The sequence below is a fragment of the Podarcis liolepis genome (genome assembly GCF_965112155.1).
Source record: "Podarcis liolepis genome assembly, chromosome: 2".
NCBI lineage: Eukaryota > Metazoa > Chordata > Lepidosauria > Squamata > Lacertidae > Podarcis > Podarcis liolepis.
Window position 1 is genome coordinate 64,021,440 of NC_139555.1, and position 20,276 is coordinate 64,041,715.

General features: G+C 43.1%; 1 long non-coding RNA gene across 2 annotated transcripts in view; it reads left to right on the forward strand.

The window, feature by feature from the left end:
- Positions 1 to 20,276, forward strand: part of LOC310699922 — a 123,063-nt gene that overhangs the window by 85,408 nt on the left and 17,379 nt on the right. Inside the window, exon 3 of one of the 2 annotated variants that reach the window (XR_014522307.1) lies at positions 18,892 to 18,992. The exons of the other annotated variant lie outside the window; for it this stretch is intronic. This is a non-coding gene — a long non-coding RNA (uncharacterized lncRNA). The remainder of the gene's footprint in view (positions 1 to 18,891; positions 18,993 to 20,276) is intronic. 2 annotated transcript variants of the gene reach the window in all.

Genomic DNA, 20,276 nt, shown 5'->3' on the forward strand with positions numbered 1-20,276 from the left:
AGCACACACCAAGTCTTGCCAGAAGAACTCTCTCAAAACCCAACATCACATGCCAAGAATTTCTATTATGCTTTGTATGTTTATAGCAAAGTTAAAAGGAACCAATCTGCAACACCCCCCCCCCCAAAAAATTGTTGATGTCTGATCCTAAATTCTACTTATGCCTATGTAAGAATGAGGGGGGAAATGGGTTTGGATTGTATTTCATTATCTAATTTTTTACTTCCTGAAAACATATGCTGGGGCTGACTTTGGTTCTTCAAATTTCAGCAGTGCCCTGTGTGAGGCCAAAATTTGGTGCCCACCTCACCACCTCTCACCTTCCATTCTGCACCCAGTGTGGTGGAACCGATTGTGTTGCCCTAAATCTGCAAATTGAAATTCATCTATCCCTTGAAATTTTCACGTCTCCAAATTTCACAGTGCAGTTATACAGAACAAAAATATTTACCAAGATGTGTGTATTAGGAAAGCGTTCACAAAGAAGCATATAACTGAAAACTGAATACAAAAATGCCTTGCATTTAGGGAAAATTCCTTGTAACAATGTGTATATCAGGGGAAATTGCCTACATTAGAAAAAAAGAATGCATATTGAGGATCTATTTATCTTGGCTGGTAGGAGGAGCTAATGCAAGCTGAACAGACAGGGGGGGTTGGAAGATGTGGTTAAGTTGCCTTGGCAGGGTGGGGACCTCTTGCAGTTCCATTCTGATTTTTTGGTACAAACCAGCCTCCCTTGCTCTTAAGCATAACGAGGAACTTACCCATTCAGCTAAGCTTCATGAGAAAATAAATTTAAACAAGCAAACAATAAATTCCCCTCCACTTACTCACAAATAGGGACAGGAGAATTTCAGCAGAGAAGGTTGATATATTTTTGTTCTTTGTTGAAGGGAGATAAAGAAGATGGTTGTTTTTGGTTCTTCGGCAGGTGGTTCTGATAGGCATGAATTTTTTAAAGGCAAACATAATTATGAATTTATTGAAAGGTGGCATTCTTCATGGTGGCACGCTGGAGCTTAATCGTAGGTGTTTTTCAAGCAGAATGGGTATAATACCCTTGCAGATAGCGAAAGCGAGGGAGTCTATGCATTGTAAATGAAGCGGCATGTGACATGACCTTCATCTCCTCCTTCACCCAGGCAATTAGCTGGTAATGCATCAGTCTAAAGCCCCTTCAAGTGAAACATTCTCTCTCTGTCTCTCTCTGCATCCCTTGATGTGGGAAGCCAGTGGAAGAAGATGAGCAGGAGCCAGCAGTAGAGGGAGAAAAGGGACAAGCGCTTAACTAAGAAAGTGTCCCACAAGGTGGAAAAAGACCAGAGGCTGAGCAAACAAATCAAAATATATGTAAGGGATGGAGTATTCGAAAAGTGCAGAGGGAAGAGCTGGAATGAAGTTACCTTTTCTGGCTCCTGTTGTCAGCTGCAGAAGGCCCGTGTGAAGTAGTGGACTCAGGATTAGAGAGACAGCTTCTAGAGGGGTCTTTATAGTGAGATGGGTGCTGCCCATGTATGCAAGTTTTTTGCAGAGTCCATGCAATGTTGTCGCCATCAAAGTGCCAACCTGCATTTCCCCCTCATTTAATCCAGATTTACCCTTTTGAAGACAATCCAGTAAATTTTGTTTCTTAAAACACACACGCACACTCACACACACACAACGCCACCCACTTGTGCTGTCTCAGTAAGACCGTTGCAATATTGCACTCCCATCTGGAAGCTCCCCATGTTTCCTCTCAGCCTGGGATAAAAATTGCGCTCGTTGTTACTGGGCCAGTCGTATCCCTCTCAGCCTAATCTGCCTTAGGTTGTGGTGAGGATAACATCCAAAACAAAACCACACACCCATGTATGTCACTCTGAGAGTTCCTTGCAGGATGGGTGGGATAAGCACTATGCAGCAGATGATTTCATTTTTTAAAAAGATGCAAATGCGCCCTTCCATCATAAGATGTATGTTGAGAAAACATTGTAAGGGTAGTACATGCACAGAGCTTGATTTCTAAATTGCATAAATCTATACCATACATTTAAAGCAACCTTATACCCAGTGTTTTTTTCTGGGGGGTACGCAGATGTATGCATACCCCTGAACATTTTGTGAATCTTTGTACTTTTGTCCATTTACTGTATTTATTTTTCCTGATTTGAACTATAAAATAGTGATTTTCTTGAGTCAAAATGAGAGTACCCCTGAACTTTTTTTTATAGGAGAAAGGCACTGCTTATACCACTTCAATATTCATGGCCTCCCTCCCAAATAATCCTGGGAACTGCTGCAAGTTAAAGGTGCTGGGAACTGTAGATCTATGAAAGGCCTCCATGGCTCCCTGCAGATTTAACAAGCTGCAACTTCCAAGATTCTTTGGGTGCGGGAGATCATAGCTTTTAAAGAGGTATAATGGGTGCTTAAACCCATTAATTCTCAAACCTTTCCCTGGAAATGCTTCTTTATGATCCCAGATGACACTGGCTGGTTGGAGAAAGGCACTCTCCTTGTAAAATCTCTGTCTCCTTGCATAATTTTTTTTGGGGGTGGGGGGTGGAGGGGACTTTTTGGACCTAGGGCTTGATTCACCCATCTAAGCAGCCTTCTGGGGGCAAAGCAGCTAGCACAAATTTTGCCTTTGTGAAGTGGGCTTGCTTCTTCACACACACCTCCTTCTCCTCCGTGCAGGTAAGTGAGAGGCACTGTCAGAATTGAAGGGCACATTTCAACCAGGCGAAGAAAGGTACGAATCAAGGAATCAAAGAGTGTGTTCTAGTGACAGGGGTTGTGGTCTGGGGAGAATCCTGAGAAGCCCAGGAGAACCCCCAGTCCGAAGTTCCTGAATATAAATTATGGAATCTCAATTATGAAAGATTAGGAAGCTGTGGGGCAAACTCTTGTTCCCCTTTGTGTCCCCCTCCCTCCCTCTCGCTTGAGCTCTTCTGGTTGTTTCACACTTGTTTGTGTGTCCCTTCCTTGCTCTCTTGCCCTGCACCAGCCTCTTCTGTCTGTTTTCCAACCCAAGTTCCCAAGCAGCCAATGACATTCCTTAGCGGTTAATGCGTCTGTGTGCTTTGTGCTGTACCTGTGATCCTCGCTAAGGTACTCTGCTGGTACATTATGCAGGCATGAGAAGATGTCAGCAAATATGCTGACCTCGTTATAATTAATGGATAGTGGGGTAATGGTTCTGCGTGACTCATTAGATACTGGGGGGAGAAAGGGATCCAGCACTTCAACGTTTACTTTAATTGAAATTCTGAAACATTTATTATTTCAGGCACACTACAGTAACTTGGGTTTTAGAAACCTTAAATTAATGATTTTAGCCACTTACAGGAAGGAAACAAGTGGCTGGGGAATAAGCGAGATTTCAGAAGCTCCAGTGTCACGTGCATGGTAAACTTATGCACCATCCAGTCCCTTAAAGGGACAGGTGTCAAGTATTTAGCCTAAATATCTCATTGCTTTCCAAATCCATAAGTGTCATCATTAGGTAGCGAGCAATATTCCTCAATTCTAAACAGTGTATTCCAAATTAATGAGCAATTGATGCACTTAATAACATGTCAATCATAATACATGTATTTTTGGGTGAAACTGCAAGTAGAATCTGGAGCAGCATTTAGAAACATGAGATGGCAAGTGCCTTAGTCTCTTCCAGAGAGGGATGGCCAAATCCAGCAGCTTCAGTTTCTCTCCATTTCTCATTTTTTCCAGCTGTGATTCATCACATTACTGCATCATTTTGCTTTTTTTTTTTTTAAAAAAAAAGGTTATCGCAAAAACGTGACAACATTTTAAACCTGTATTTCTGCTAAATACACATCTCTCTAGTTTCTGGCCTCAATTAAATATGCTGCCTTTGACCTTCAAAGCTGTAAACAGCCTGGGACTATTGTAGTGCAAGAATCAAGATTGGACTTCCTTGTTGTTCCTTCACCAATAGAAGTGTAGTTGGTGAGGACAAGAGAGAGTGCTCTTAATAGGGAATCAAGGCTATTGTCCCCACCCCAAACATGTGGAGAGGTTTCATATGATTCCTTCAGCTTGACCACGTGGTTCTCTCCAGCCACTCTTGTGTTCCTGTACCAGTTATCTAGAAACTGTTACCATTTTGTAACTAAGATACGTTTTACTGCCTCTGCAACTGAATGCTGTATGGAAAAGCACATAGTTTGTAAGTAAAATTGTAAGTAAACAATTTTTAACTTACCAAATGGTAAAATGGTCTTTTTCTACACTAGGGGAAGTAAGTGGGAAACTTTGGAATGAATTTTAAAGGGCTCTTTTAAGGTTTTACAGTCAATATTTCAGTGCTTTACTTTCTGGCTTATTTTGTGATTTTAAATCTCTCCTGGGCTTTTCTGAGCCAAGGGTACTAGCCCCAAACTTAGATCTTGGCACCCAGGAATTCTTTCTATAATTTTTCTGCACCAGCAGAACTTTCCCCAGTCTGTCCAGGCTCCAGCTGCATTCCTCATGGAAGATTCAAGGTTTCTTTGATTTTGGCAGCCACACCCTTTCCCATAATGTTCTCCACATTAGCCCACTGACAGTCAAAGAATTGTATTCACTACTCTTCCATTTCCAGAAAGTATGACATAATTACAATGCAGACATGATGACTACCAAAAAGACTCACTTCTGCCCCTTTCTTGTTCTTGGAGTTGAAAGCGGCAGCCAATATTGGTCATACCTGAGTGTTTTGGGTTATAACCTGTAAGCAATATGCTGACAGTGCAGTTGAAAGAGGATTTTATATTTCCCACTATAGGCTATGTTTCTGAAGAGAGCTGGACCTACCCTGGAAATTCTTCACAGCCTCTTCTCCTCCCAGGCTACCTGTACTCTGCCATGCAGCAATTGCTTATTATTGTAATGCAAGCAGCAAGCAGCCTATGATCTATTGACTCTCCTATAGTGCTTGATTTCCACAAGCAAGCCCATTGAATTTGATTGCTTGCTTAAGAGGCAAAGACAATCCTCATGAGTGGGAGCTGGCAAGCTGAGCTTCTTGGATTGTAGCAACGGCTTGGCAGGGGCTGTCTAAGATTTCGGTCTACTGTGGTGTGCTTAATTAGGAGGTTTCTCCTTTAATAATAGGGAATAAGAAGCAGGGCTAATAAAATACCTCCTCTGTTGCCCAGGTGGGGTGAATTTTATGGGCACAGGGAAGTGGAATAATTTCTCATTAGACAGGATAAGGCGGGAAAATAACAAGGGAAAGAAATTGTGAAGGTGATTGTACACTATGATAGCAATTAAGCAGGAAACCCAATAGGTGCCAACTAAGCAGGTCATTTCTTTATTTTATTTTTGTGTTTCAACAACCAGAGAGAAGGATGTTTGTTAGAGTAATGGTTCCCAGTTAGCTAAGTATTGTTTTTCAAAAGCTAAGCCTTTTGAAAATGTTGGTATCTCTATAGTAGTTTTTGTTATGTGAATAGTGCCACAGACCCCTGGGTGGGTTACACAGACACTCTGGGGTTAGTGGACCACCAACTGGAAACCACTGTATTAGAGGATTGTGTCTAAAGTGGCTTCAGTGGCAATGAACCCTTTTACTCCAGCTGATTCACCAGCTTTGGCTTTTTCCTGGACCAGGACAGCCTGGCCACGGTTTTACATGTTCTGTAACCTCCCACCTCGATTACCGTAATGTGCTTTATACAGGGCTACTCTTGAAAGCAGCCTAGAAGCTGCAACTAGTGCAGAATGCTGTTGCTAAAGTGCAGACTGACACTTTAGTACATTACCATCTAATACATGACCTTTGGGATCTTCATTGGCTGCCCATACACTACCTGGCCCCATTTAAAGCGTTGATGTTGAACTATTAAGCTCCTGGTGGAGCACTTATACTTAAAACAGTTTGCCCAGGCTTCAGGAAAGGTCCTGTGAGCCAGTGTGGTGTAATGGTTAAGAACAGTGGACTCGTAATCTGGTGAACTGAGTTCATGTTCCCTCTCCTCCACATGCAGCTGCTGCGTGACCTTGGGCTAGTCACACTTCTTTGAAGTCTCTCAGCCTCACTCACTTCAGAGTGTTTGTTGTGGGGGAGGAAGGGAAAGGAGATTGTTAGCCGCTTTGAGACTCCTTAGGGTAGTGATAAAGTGGGATATCAAATCCAAACTCCTCCTCCTCCTCCTCTTCTTCCTCTTCCTCCTCCTCCTCCTCTTCTTCTTCTTCTTCTTCTTCTTCTTCTTCTTCTTCTTCTTCTTCTTCTTCTTCTTCTTTTTTGCTGGTCAAGAGTTTCTCAGTGTTTGGGGATGTAGGACAGGGCCTTCTTGGTCATTGCACCCTGGCTGTGGAACTCCCTTCCCCAGAAGGTACAGATGGTTACATCCTTGATGAGCTTCCTTCACCATTTCAAACGTAATTGCTTGCTGAGGCTTATGGTGGACTTGGTTAAGCCTGCTCTGGATCACAGGAGTGTTTGGGGAATCTGTATTTTTTTTACTTGCACTTTGTGGTTTTCAACACCATATTATGTTGGTTTATGGTTTGTTTTATGGAGTGTTATCGGAAACTGCTTTGTGACCACAAGGTGATGAAAAACAGTAGACAAATATTGGAAATAAATGATAAATAGGTTTTGCTGTTCCTCTTGCCCTTAAGGTGATTCTGCTCCTGACTCAAAAAGCTGTGTCTTCAGCTTTGCTTAGGGGGCCTGTATTTTTAAAACAAATGTTGGCAATCCATGTGCTATTGGCAGTAATTCTGACATCAGCATGTCCCTTTTTTGGCCTGCTGAGCAGTGGCCTGGCCTTACTGCTTCTTGGGGATGGGCCTGTTTGCATTTGCAGGGAGAAGGCCAGACGGGATGTGCATTCATAATTAGTGATTTCTTTTTTCCCTAGTTATAAAACACGATAATTTTTAAATTCATTGTTTGTGATTTTTTAAAAAATTGTCATCTCTTCTGCTTCTTATGTAGCAGAGAAATGCTATTTTGCATTCCATGCATGCATAGCACAAGGGTTCCCACAAGCTAGCTACTTGGGGAAGTGGTCATAGCTCAGTGGCAGAGCATCTGCTTTGCATGCCGAAGGTCACAGGTTCGATCCCCGTCTGGAAGAGATTCCTGCCTACAGAGCCACTGCCAATGGCCTGATACAGCATAGGTTGGTTTCCTGTGTTATTCACACAGATAAATAACAGCAAAAGTCAGCATAGTCTGATAGGCTGCATATTTAGGAAACATGAGTTCAAATTCTACCTTACCCACAGGCCCACTGAGTAGTCGTGGCTAAAGTCATTGTCTCTGAACCCCATCCTCAGCTCTCTTTCCTCAAATGGAAATGTGTCCTAAGAAGCTCACATAAGGGTTGCAAAGTGCTTTGAATATTTAAAGGGTTTGAATATTTAATTGTGACTACGAACTGAGATTAAAAATTGTGGAATTCATAAAGAAGATTAACAGCTAACACGCTAGAGGAAATGTAAAAACAATACTTCACAGAGATCCTTCCATTTTAATAGGGAGGCCTGATTTAGCAGCTGTATTATTGCCCTTCTATTTATGAGGATTTCTTATGTGACCTTGGTCAAGCAAGTTAATGTACAGTCACTTGTGCTTCCATTGTGCTAAAATATATTATTGTAAATTGTCAGGCACACTCAAGTACTTTGCAGAGGATTTGTATAGAGCTCCATCTGTTTTCACGGGAAGTTATTTCCTATTTTGCCCTGGAGCCTATAGAACTTCAGAGCAATAGTCATTAAACACACCAATATATGTCTGTAGTGAATATACAGTTCGTTTACATTCTAAACATTTTATTGAGAGGGTTCTAGAGGTGTAAGAGCTCTCATTCTATGTAGTAGCAAAAAAAGACATCAAAACTCCACAGAAATGTAGGTATTGTTTCTGTCCCTGAAACCTCAGGTCTACTGGAATTTTTTGCTAGATATTCAGTGGCCCAGGGATAGACAACATGGGGCCCTCCATATGTTTTGGACTGCAACGCCCATCATCCTCTACCACTAGCCATGCTGAAAGGGGCTGATGGGAGGTGTGGTTTAAAACATCTGGAGGACACCACACTGGTTATCCCTGCAATAATCACTTGGTAAAGTTAAAGGTAAAGGGACCCCTGACCATTAGGTCCAGTCGTGGCTGACTCTGGGGTTGTGGCACTCATCTCGCTTTATTGGCCGAGGGAGCCGGCGTACAGCTTCCGGGTCATGTGGTCAGCATGACTAAGCAGCTTCTGGCGAACCAGAGCAGCGCACAGAAACGCCGTTTACCTTCCCGTTGGAGCGGTACCTATTTATCTACTTGCACTTTGACGTGCTTTCAAACTGCTAGGTTGGCAGAAGAGTCACTTGGTAGGTCCTGATTATTTGGAAGCATTCCTTTCTGGGGGCCATATGCCAGGGGTTGGTGTGGCCAGAGACATAAGTGTTCAGAGGAATAAATGTGAATATTTAGCCCCTTTGTCTGAGGCTTCCCAGCCCCTTCTGTAAGCTGTTGGAAGATCTAGAACTGTATTCCATAACCATGCTCAGTCCTGTTTCTTCTTCTTCTTCTTCAGTTCTTTTTACCCTTTCAAAATGACAGCTCATTTCATGGTGAAGTTGAAAACAACAAGCACCCCCCCCCCCACAGATGACTCTCGTCCTCTCAATTCCCTGCTTTACAGCCTGGCGAGAAAATAAGGCACCATATGGAATGTCCAATAAATTCCTGACAACTTCATCTCGGACAAGGGAACACAGGGATCTGCTATCCTTGACTTAATCCTGACCTACAAAGAAGAACAGGCTGAAGAAGTAGAAGTGGCAGGAACCTTGGGGGAAGGTGGCTGTGTCCTCTTGGAAATGGTGACAGCAAGCGATGCGAAAACTCAGTGTAGTCAGGCATATAATCTGAACCTGTGGACAATGGGCTTCAGAGAGCTCAGAGAAAAGTTGGATAGGATGCCATGGCTAGATATTCTGAGGGAGAAAAGCATTCATGAGGGATGGGTGATTCTGAAGAGCAGAGGGGATGCTTGTCAGATTTGAAGATGACATGCATGAAACCTACAAGATGAAATTCCTCAGAGATGCATGTGAAGGAATCAAAGGCACAAATACAGGAGGGAGAAGATTTGGCTTGGCAGCAGTACATGTATAAGGGATCTGGGTGTCTTAGATTATCATAAGCTGAACATGAGCGGGTGGCATGACACAGCTGCTAAAAAAAGTGAATGAAATCTCAGGCTGAATTGACAGGAGCTTAGTGTCCAGATCTTGAGAATGAATCATTCTGCTCTGTTCTGTGCTGGTCTTTTAAAGATGGACATGGGCAAACTGGAGTGAAACAGTTGAATGAGTTAAATATAGAGAAGAGAAGAAAGGGAGACATGATAGCTGAATGGCTGATGGAGCAGATTTGTTCCAAAGCTGGACTCTAGAACCAATTTACAGGAAGAAGAAGAAGAAGAAGAAGAAGAAGAAGAAGAAGAAGAAGAAGAAGAAGAAGAAGAGGAAGAGTTTGGATTTGATATCCTGCTTTATCACTAGCCTAAGGAGTCTCAAAGTGGCTAACATTCTCCTTTCCCTTCCTCCCCCACAACAAACACTCTGTGAGGTGAGTGGGGCTGAGAGACTTCAGAGAAGTGTGACTAGCCCAAGGTCACCCAGCAGCTGCATGTGGAGGAGCCGAGACGCGAACCTGGTTCACCAGATTACGAGTCTACCGCTCTTAACCACTACACCACACTGGCTCTTAGAAAGGAGAATAAGCTTAATGAAGGACAGGCTGCCTTGAGAAGCGGTGGGCTCTTCTTCACTTGGTGTGTTTAAGCAGAGACTGGGCATGGATGCTGTAGCTGCATCCCACATTGCAGACCCTACGTTGAGCTTGGGATTAGATGATCTTCATGGTACCTTTCAATTCTATGATTCTATGGATCATTTATCTGAGATCAGTAAATGAATCTCAACTACCTTGGTAAACCATATCACCTCATTACCCAGTAGCAGGGTGGGGATAGCTTAGTGTATTTAAGTTGCAAAACTGTTGGCTTTCATAGTCCACCATATGCAATCTTGTGATTTCACAGAGCTTGCTACTTTCTCTGTCCCCCAAGACTGGAGAAAGCTGATCTCCTTGATATATAACCAGAGCTATAAGCGTTGCAAACAAAATCATTTCAAAAAATGCTGATGGGCCAGGAATTCTGTTCAAGTTAATGCTTAAAGCGGGACATAAAGAACATTCATATGCACATGTAAAAAAGGCTTGAGAAGGTAGTGGTGTGGGAGGGTCTTGTTCCTTTTGAATGGCAATTGGATGTTCAAGATCATTGTTGAATGAAAGTCCTTCTGAAGCTGAAGGCCTCTTCCAGACTGTCAGAACTTTGTGGATGAGATTCAGCAGCATGCCAGCAAGCTCAGGTTGAGCAGTTGAAGTTGGTTTGGTGCCCTTGCAGAACAATCAGGCTGCTCAAGGAAATCAGACATTTTACAGTAAGAAAAGCGATGGTGAAATGCATGGGAGAGAGTGGGATAATATTCACTTAATGTAAGATTGTGATTGATCTGCAAACAAATTCGAGTTAAGGCCCTTCACCTGCTCCCTCTAGGTCTGTGGTTTGGTCTGCCCTTTGATTCTTGAGGCCGCTTTGCAGCTACAAAGGAAATTGAACTTTGTGGTTCTAGAGGTGAGAATGGAGATTGCTTTAGCCATTTCCCGTCTGGCATGGTATGAAGTTGGGCTGGGCCCTGGACATCCTGTGTCCTGATGAGGAGCTCCTACAGGTCCAGAACAGTTAATATCCTGCTGTTGCTGATTGCCATTGCTACCAATACCCACCAAAGACCAATTCCCTGTGTTCTGTCTAGACCACACTGCAACTGGCATCATTCCACTGTTACCGATGTCATTAGTGCCAGGACAGACCAAAGCAAAATAATAAATAAATAAATCTCAACCACCCGTACAAAAGTAATGCACAAAATGCTCACTGTCATCTTGGCTCCCAAGATCGCTAACCCCCAAACCATGTAAAAGCATTTCTTTTGACATGTAATATACACTTTGAATGCAAAATGGTAAGCATGTATCTTTCTTCACTTTCTCCGGACCTGTGACTAATGGGTTTATAATTTGTGTGGAAACCTTCTTACTGTATTTGAAATATTATTGATTGCCCATTGCCTTGAGTGGTTTTTAGCAGAAAAGCAATGCATAAATTTCATAAATGAATAAATATCTTGCCAATAGGAAATGATATTACTGTAGAAAAAGAACACACAGGTGTGTGTGAGTGTGTGTGTGCGGGTGTTTATAAATACCAGTAACAGAAGCACAAAACTTCCAAAAGCATACACAAATCAATAAACTAGACCACCTTGATGCCAACCACGTCATAAGGCATGGCTTTTCATTATCTGTACTGTAAATGATTTCCTGTGCTGCTTTCTTTGGAACAGGGAGCTTTCTCCATCAATCCAATTAAACTAGCCATTTATTTCAGAGCTCTTTTTATGCTCCAGCCCAGCACCATGGATCTGTATGGTTGACAAGAGATCATGCCTCATCTTCCTTTGAAGTGAAGGATGTTGCCTGCTACAAGAGGGAGTGCTTTGGTGGGAAGGGGGATGGGGGATGGGGGGGCAGACATCTGCAGGGCACCACAGCACTGGCTACTCCCTGCACCTTAGCATCTGCCACCTGAGGCAGCTGCCTCTCTTTGCCTCATCGTAGGGCCGACCCTGTTACTAGTGACCTTTGAGAGGAAGGACAGGATATAAATTTAATAAATAAAGAAGAAGCAACCAGCATTCTAGGACTGAAGACAACTTGCAGTCTTGACTTGGGAGCCAGCCTGTGTAACAGATTAATATTGCCGATCAGGCACAGAGGAAAGCATAACTCATACTTCCTAAGAGCTAAATTTGCATTAACGACAGTTCTGTCATCTATCAAAGCTTTTATAGAATCAGTAGTGAAATGCCTGTCATTATGATGGCAGGGAAGGTGGAAGAAGGTCAGGTGAATTGTGTTGTGGCCCCCTTTAGCACAAGCCAACAGTTGTCTACTCTAGGGGTTAAGGAGAGAGGTTTTGCTTCTCCCGCCAGTTGTTTTCTGGATTGCCTCCTACAAAACTGAGTAGGAACTACTGGTGTGTGAAGGACAAAGCATTGGTTTGCATTGAGGAAGTGGGATGGCATGACACCTGCCATCAGCACCAGACATCCTTGGACAGCTCCCAGATCCTGGGCAAGGTCTGCTGGCACTTACTCTGGCCCTCCTTTCTGGGTCTGCAAGCCACCATATCTATTTCCTGCAATACCTCTGGTGATGCATCATTCCAGGGCATTGTGGGGAACTTAAATGGCCACCTACTGCTCCTACAGCCACTGCCAGGTAAACTTGCCAACATAGCCATAGTCCCACCAGAGAACCCTTTACCAAGGGCCCTGTGAAGCCTGGAGCTAACTCTGGGTAAGATGCAAACACACTTTCCCTCAGTCTACTGAGCACAATGCCAGGCATAAGAGAGAGGCTTGCTACCATCCCCAACTTTGTATCTGTAGCTTTTTGTGAATGATGTGACCTGGGTTGTTGAGATGGTGTTCCAAATGGTATTCTTAGATATGCTGAGTTATGGCTGGGCAAGTTAATTGTTTATGAGCTGGCTGTGATGCTTAAGCTCATCTCCCTGCTACAAAAGCAATGGTGCTGGTGTTGACAGGCAGAGAGATTCAAACATAGCCTGGGGTAGAATGCTCTCCTTCCGTCTCACCCTCAACAAGGGTTAGAATGATCTGCCAATTTCATTTCTCATTTTTCCGACCCGTTCTCCACATTTCTGCAGCAAATTGCATTTTTTTAAAAAAAGAATGCTCAACATTTTTCTGTTAATTTCTAATTATTACATTTTTTCCTGAAGTTTTGACTAATGCACACATTTTTTCAAGCGATTTCTCGTAATATAATTCATTTTTATAAACATTTATAAACATTGATTGAAGAACTGCATCACAAAATTCAGATATGTGGAAATTTTGAAGCATCACCATGCTTCAGTTCTCATATTATTTTGGGAAGTGCAAATTTGACAAATTCTGCTGCTGAGGGAAGTTGGAAATGGCTTCCTCCATATTTCTGTTTTCTTTAGTGCTGAAAACAGTTTACCTCCATTCTGTTGCTATTTTCTTGGGGTAATTCAAGTTCATACCAGAAACTTAGGTGTGTCCAATGAAAGTGCCTTGAAGCAATCTCTCACTCTATTGCAAGAAATCCACGAAAAACAAAAACCCAAAACAAAACAAAAACCAGACTTTTTGCAGATAGGAAAGTGACAGGGAATGCACTGGAAAGTGTGGGATGAACAGATGATTCATAGGGAGACTTCTGAGCACCCTGTAAATGCACCAGGATGAATGCTCACTGTCACATTACCACCCTATAAACAGATGTGAACAAATGCTCTATAGTCTAATCAAATCAAGAGGAATGCCACTAACCACATATTCAATTAAGAGTTAAAGCCCTGATTAGGGCTATGCCAAGCCCCCAGTTCACCCCACACACTCTAGGGTGAGTGCATGCACACACATGCATAGGGCCAGAGGTGCCAACTTGAATAAAATATTGGGGGGAGGGCAGGTAAGCCCTGCCCTATGACACATGCATCAACTATTTTATTGGGTGGCCCAAAGGTGTTACGATATTGAAGCAATGCAGCCACGAGCTACTGCTAGCTTGAAAGCAAAACATAATGGGAATGTTGGGACTGTTCCGTGGGAAACAGAGGGACAGTCAATTCACAGTGCAGAGGGCACCGGAATTAGCTCAGAGTGTAATATGAGCTGTACAGGAAGTACAGGAGGAGTTTGTCTCTCGGCTGTTGGAGTTTGAAGAAAGCCGTCATGTTTTCTGTAACGCTGCAAAGACAGAAATAAAGGCATGTAAATATGTTTCTGTCTATCTCTTTCCCCTGCCTGGGGGGGGGGGGGGCAGGAAAGAGTGGTGTGTTCTTCTCACGCGGAGAAGGATTGCCTATCGCGACCTCTGCCTGGATCTTGCCGGGAAAGCAGACAGGGAGGTCAACAGGAGACCAAGCCGGGTGCCTGGGAGAGTTGCCAGTTTCTCCTGATAAAGGCTTGATTTCTGACAAAAGGGACCTCAGCCCATGGAGTTGGCTCCTGTGTATAGGGCACACACAATAAAGTTCTGTATTCTCTAAACTGGGTGTGGGGGACATTTGGCCCTCCACATATTGCTGGACTACAACTCTCATCATCCCTGACTACTAGCCATGCAACATCTGAAGGGCTAAACGTTCCTCACAGCTGCTCTACTCTGACTAGTAGTGGCTGTTCAGGGTTTGGGATTTTTGCACAGTCCTATCTAGAGATGCTGGGGATGAGACCTACATGCTCATCATGTAGGGGAAAGTTATAGTCTTGTAGAACTTAATGAAAAGAAGATGCATCATTCATTTCATTTCATTTCTATACCACCCTATACCCAAAGGTCTCAGGGTGGTTCACATAAAATATAAAATACATACAAAATACATAAAATCAAAACAAAACCAGCAACCCAATAGAAACTCCCCCCACAAAGAGCCAGCATTTTAGATCTTATGGCCAGCATGACTTAACCGCTTCTGGCTCGATAGGACACCATAACAGAAACCAGAGCGCTCATAAGCCTGCAGTTTAGATCAGCATCCCCCTGTCTTCATTTAACAAAAGGGTGGCATGGCAGAGGCAGTTTGTATTGCTGCTGAGCCTGTAATGGCGGTTTCGTCTGCATGCACAGAAGCTGCCTTGCCAATATCGAACTACCTGCTTTGCTTCATAAAGCTTTCCAGGCTACCTTGAGTAATGAAGGTGCTATTAAAAAGAAGAAGAAGAAGGTGGGGGGGGGGAGTCATGTTCTATTCAGGAATGGGGTGCGTGTGCACGCCAGGACTACCGAAGGCGCATTGGCAGAGATCTGTGAGATTCCGTTATTGCTTTAAGAAGGACGTTTGCAGATCTGAGTGTGGGCGCATTGCGGGTGCTTGGCAGATTTATGAGGTGGCCTGTGACTAGGGATACAGTGGTATGGTGAGTCGTGTTGGCTGGTGTATATTTTGAATAGCTGGAGTCTAAATCAGTCCCTAGGAGCACCAGACTCTTCCAATATAAGAAAACCAAAGCAGCAGTACTTGCATACCAATGTAAAACCCTGTGTTTTGCTCACCTTTGCTTACAGCAATATGCTTTGCCAGTGCAAACTGGAGCTGTGGCAAAGAGCACTTCCCCCTCTTCCACCCCATCTTTCACTGTGGATTGATTTACCCTTTCCTAGCATGCCTAATTTATCTGTAACAAAGTCATTATAGAACAGAAAGGGTGAAGTAGCGCTCTGTCTCTCTGTCTCTGTCTCTGTCTCTCTCTCTCTCTCTCTGTGTGTGTGTGTGGGTGGGTGGGTGGGTGGGTGGGTGGATAGATAGATAAATGATAGATAGATGATAGATAGATGATAGATAGATAGATAGATGATAGAGTGATTGTGTCTGGCAGCAGACCTCATTTCCCTATGTGGGATGAAATAGATGCTGCTTATGTGCAAGATGTCTATACAACTGACGTGATATAGTGTGCTCAGAAACTGCAGTGCCTGTGCAATATCTGATAATGAGGCAGGGAAGGTACAGGTGGGAACACAACATCAGCCAGGGGTATCAAACATAGGGCCTGGCAGATCTTGAGACATGTGTCACATAGAATTTTCTCTCTCTTTAAAAACCACCAGTTTTAGTTAGAAGTCCTAGTTAGATTGCAGGAGCATCTTGTCCTAGAGAAGGACCCAGTCCAGCAATGGATTTTCTTCTTCTGGAAAAATCTCAAAGAAAGGAACACACACACACAAATTAGTTTCTGTAAATAAACTCATATATGAGCAACAATTTATCCTCCCTTTTCTCTACTGTTTTGGACCCCTTGTTTCAGCGGGCAACACACATAAGGACACAACCGAGCTGAAATGTTATCTTTGTATTTACTAATAATTTTCAGGATGTAATAGCTTGTATTCTTACCACGTGAGAGCACATCTGCAAGTTTACTTTGCCAGACCAAAAGAGAAGGGATTTCAGGTAATGATTCTCCTGGTAATAATAAATATGTTTATTTCCTAAACCGAAAACATCTGCCTTCCTCTACTTCATAGAGAGAATACAACTTTAGTATTTCACGTAGGTGGCGGTGGGGGTAACCATCGCAAAATTCTCAACAGCAAGCTTCATGAGTCTTCTGCAGCTGCTGTGGATCTCCATGGGCTGAAAACTGCCTGAGGGAAAAGGAAGGCATGCTGGCAACCCCTTTGTCTTTGGTGCATGTTTTGCAAGTCTTCCATAAGGTTGAGGGAGAACTGAAGCCAGACGCTTCCTGTACTCTTGGAGCCTTCAGAACTTCAGAGGTTCAGCCTTCAATTCATGGAGGACTGTAAAGAAGGGGAAGGAATATTTTTTTTAAAAAAATAATTTTATAAGTTGTGTGTCCTTGTTTCTCAATCTGATCCTTTTACATGGTTTTGCATGTTTGGTGGTATTTTATGCATTGTGACTGGCCATTATATTTATTGATTATAGTTTAGTGATTCTTTATTGCAATGGTTAAGTTTAAACTGTTTAATTATTTGCTCTTCTAATGTTATTGTTTACTATTATATTCTAATGGATTATTAAATGCTGCTTTATTTGATATAGCTTTATTTTAAAGCTATGTTTTTATTTTGACTTTTTTGGGTAACGGTTCATATTGTGTATTTTTTTAAAATCATTTTTCTTTGATTTTGCAAATATAAATTTATAGCAAAACCAAATACATATCCATATAGAGAGATTTCTCTGAATCTCGAGATTTCCCCCCGCTCCCCACATGGGTCCTATTTTCAATGTTTTCAACTGCATATTATTTCATAGTCTGTATTTTATATCTAGTCATATTATCCATAGTATTTGTTACATTACAAGTGAAATTAAAATCCTGCTAATGTTTTCATCTGCTTACAGTGGTCTCCTAAGTAAATTATATTTTTTCCCCATTTATAATCCCCCCCCCCCCAGTGTAATGGATTATATTGTTATTAGGTTTGTAATCTTTGCTGTCTATTTTGTTGTTTCTTCAGCTTGTAAACCACCCTGTGTGTACAGTGATACCTCTGGTTAAGTACTTAATTCGTTCCGGAGGTCCGTTCTTAACCTGAAACTGTTCTTAACCTGAAGCACCACTTTAGCTAACGGGGCCTTCTGCTGCCGCCGCGCCACCGGAACCCGATTTCTGTTGTTATCCTGAAGCAAAGTTCTTAACCTGAAGCACTATTTATGGGTTAGTGTAGTGTGTAACCTGAAGCGTATGTAACCTGAAATGTTTGTAACCTGAGATACCACTGTAGTAATATGGAAAGGTGGTATACAAATTAAAAATGCCGCTGTGGCTCTGGGCACAGAGACGCAACTGAACACCTTTTTCTCCCTTGCCAGTATTACACAAATATATGTGCTAGGTTTATCCTGCCAATAAAAAAAATAAAATTTCCAGGACACACAGGGCAATTCTATATCTCCTTATTGCTCCAAGATATATATTGTGCTGCTATGATTGGCATATGTCAGAGGTCTAAAAGTGAAGGTTTGATTTACATGTTTTATGTGTTTTTATCTTATGCTGGTTTACTGTAATTGAGTGAATGAGTCTGTGTACACTCTGCTTCCGCAGTTGCCTTATTGCCTGTCTAGCATGTTTTATTTATGCATGGAGGTGTTTTTACCTTATGCTGGTCTTTGGCCGTAATAAAGATTTGGATTGGGTTGGGAAATTAAAAGTGAAATGAAAAAAACAAAATGAAATGAAGGAAGGGATAGGGCTTGCCAGCATAGCAACACTCTCCCTTGTACAGTATTAACTGCATGAAGTAACAGAACACCTGACTAGGGCTATGGAACGGGGTAGTGGTGGACATGGGACTTTAAAACTTCAGCAGTGCCCTCTGCAATGCCAGAATACCACCTCTTGCCTTCTGTTGCTCATCTTTGTTGCAATCTCCCCTGCAGCACCCTCTTGGCTTGGCCCCCAGTGCAGGCAAACTGGTTGCACTCCCCTAAAGCCGCCTATGCAAATCAATTTGCTGCACTTCAGATGCTATGAGTCGCAACTCCACCATCCTTAATGGTCATGCTGGTTGGGGTGGATGGGAGTTGGGGTCCACAGGGGGTGGGGGCGAGTGGCGGGCATCCCAGGGGGGCGTGGTGGTGATGTCACCCCCCTCAGGGATGACACCTGGGGCACACCACACACCCTGCACCCCCTTCCTCCGCCAGTGGGGGTCCACAACATCCAGAGGGCCCCCTTGGGCTATGCTGGTGGTGAAATTTCCATTTATCTGCATGAAACAACTGTCGGATATGCAAATGGATGCAATGGGACATAATGGACGTAATGGGATTAATTGCCCATCAGAATTGCCCATGCATGGGAACAGCTCTGAACACACTGACACCATTTTAAGAACATGGGAACTGCTCTCCCAGAGCTACAATTCCCAGCACCCCTAATTCTTTGAGGAAACCCACGTTCTTTAAATGTGGATGCCACCCAAGTTGGCATCTGATGAAGAATTTGGATTTGATATCCCGCTTTATCACTACCCGAAGGAGTCTCAAAGTGGCTAACATTCTACTTTCCCTTCCTCCCCCACAACAAACACTCTGTGAGGTGAGTGGGGCTGAGAGACTTCAAAGAAGTGTGACTAGCCCAAGGTCACCCAGCAGCTGCATGTGGAAGAGCAGGGAATCGAACCCGGTTCACCAGATTACGAGTCTACCGCTCTTAACCACTGCACCACACATAACATTTCATGAATTCTCCCCTTTCTCTGTTTCTCGCTTGCCTCCTCAGGGACCAGCCCTTATGGCTTGCCTTGACCCTTCCACTTGCCAGAGGTAAATGTGGAACAGTGGCTCCTTGGGAACGCGATTCAGAAAGCTCTGGAAAACAAGGTGACTCAACAGAAACAAATGAAGTGGAAAGCTCTAAGTGGCAGGTCATGGCTGTCTTAAGCATAAGTGGGGTTTTTCAAGAGCAGTGGGATAATCAGTCAGTGCTTCTCCTGTGAGCTTCAATTATACTAACAGAGATATAACCTGGAGTGATGCAAGCTGTATGGAAATGTGAATAACCAGTGCAGGGTGACCTTCTTTTCCAGGGAACAAATACATTAACCCCAGTTCCATCTGGCAAAAGAGAGTGAGTGAGCGCTGCCTCTTCTCCACTTGCTTTTTGAGGAGTATGAAAATTGCTCTTTATACATTGCGCTTCATCATTGAAAAAACAAAGTTTTTGCACAATTTAGATGGTCAATACAAAATTCTCATCTGCCCTTTTTCAAGCTGACCTGCAGATGAAACTTTCAAAATTCAGCTCAGCTTTACATGCCATGATTGTGAAATCATGGCAATCATTATTACATTGGTACCTCGGGTTACATACACTTCAGGTTACATATGCTTCAGGTTACAGACTCCGCTAACCCAGAAATAGTACCTCGGGTTAAGAACTTTGCTTCAGGATGAGAACAGAAATCGTGCTCCGGCGGCATGGCAGCAGCAGGAGGCCCCATTAACTAAAGTAGTGCTTCAGGTTAAGAACGGTTTCAGGTTAAGAACGGACCTCCAGAATGAATTAAGTACTTAACCCGAGGTACCACTGTATACTGTTTTTTAAATTAAATCCTTACTATATTTTTTAAAACCAAACATGGAGGGGTATGGTGGGGGTGGTAACATTGTTTTCATCAATACCTGTTCTATGTACAATATAGAATGAGAGAAGTAGGGACATAGAAAGCTGCCTTCTACTGAGTCGGACCATTGGCCTATCTAGCTCAATATTGTCCACTCTGACTGGTGGCAGTTCTCCAGAGCTTCAGACAGGCTTCTCCCTCAGTGGGAACTGGATTTGTGACCTCATGCATGCAAAGCAGATGCTCTACCAATGCGCTATGGCCTTTCCTCCTTATCATGGGATATTCTGGACTGTACCACTTAAGACATAGGTTGGAGATGCCATATTTTTGAATGCTTTCCCACATACAGAGCTCCCTGCACATAATAAATAAGCAGATAAGTAATGGGGCTTTCTTATTAGCATGTTAGTTTTCTACATGGAGGGTGTCTTCCCTGTGGACCAGCATTCAAAAACAAGACTGGCCATTGCCTCATTTTCTGCGCTATAGTTCCATCACCACCTTTCACTGCAATTGTATAAATATAATATCTCCAAGT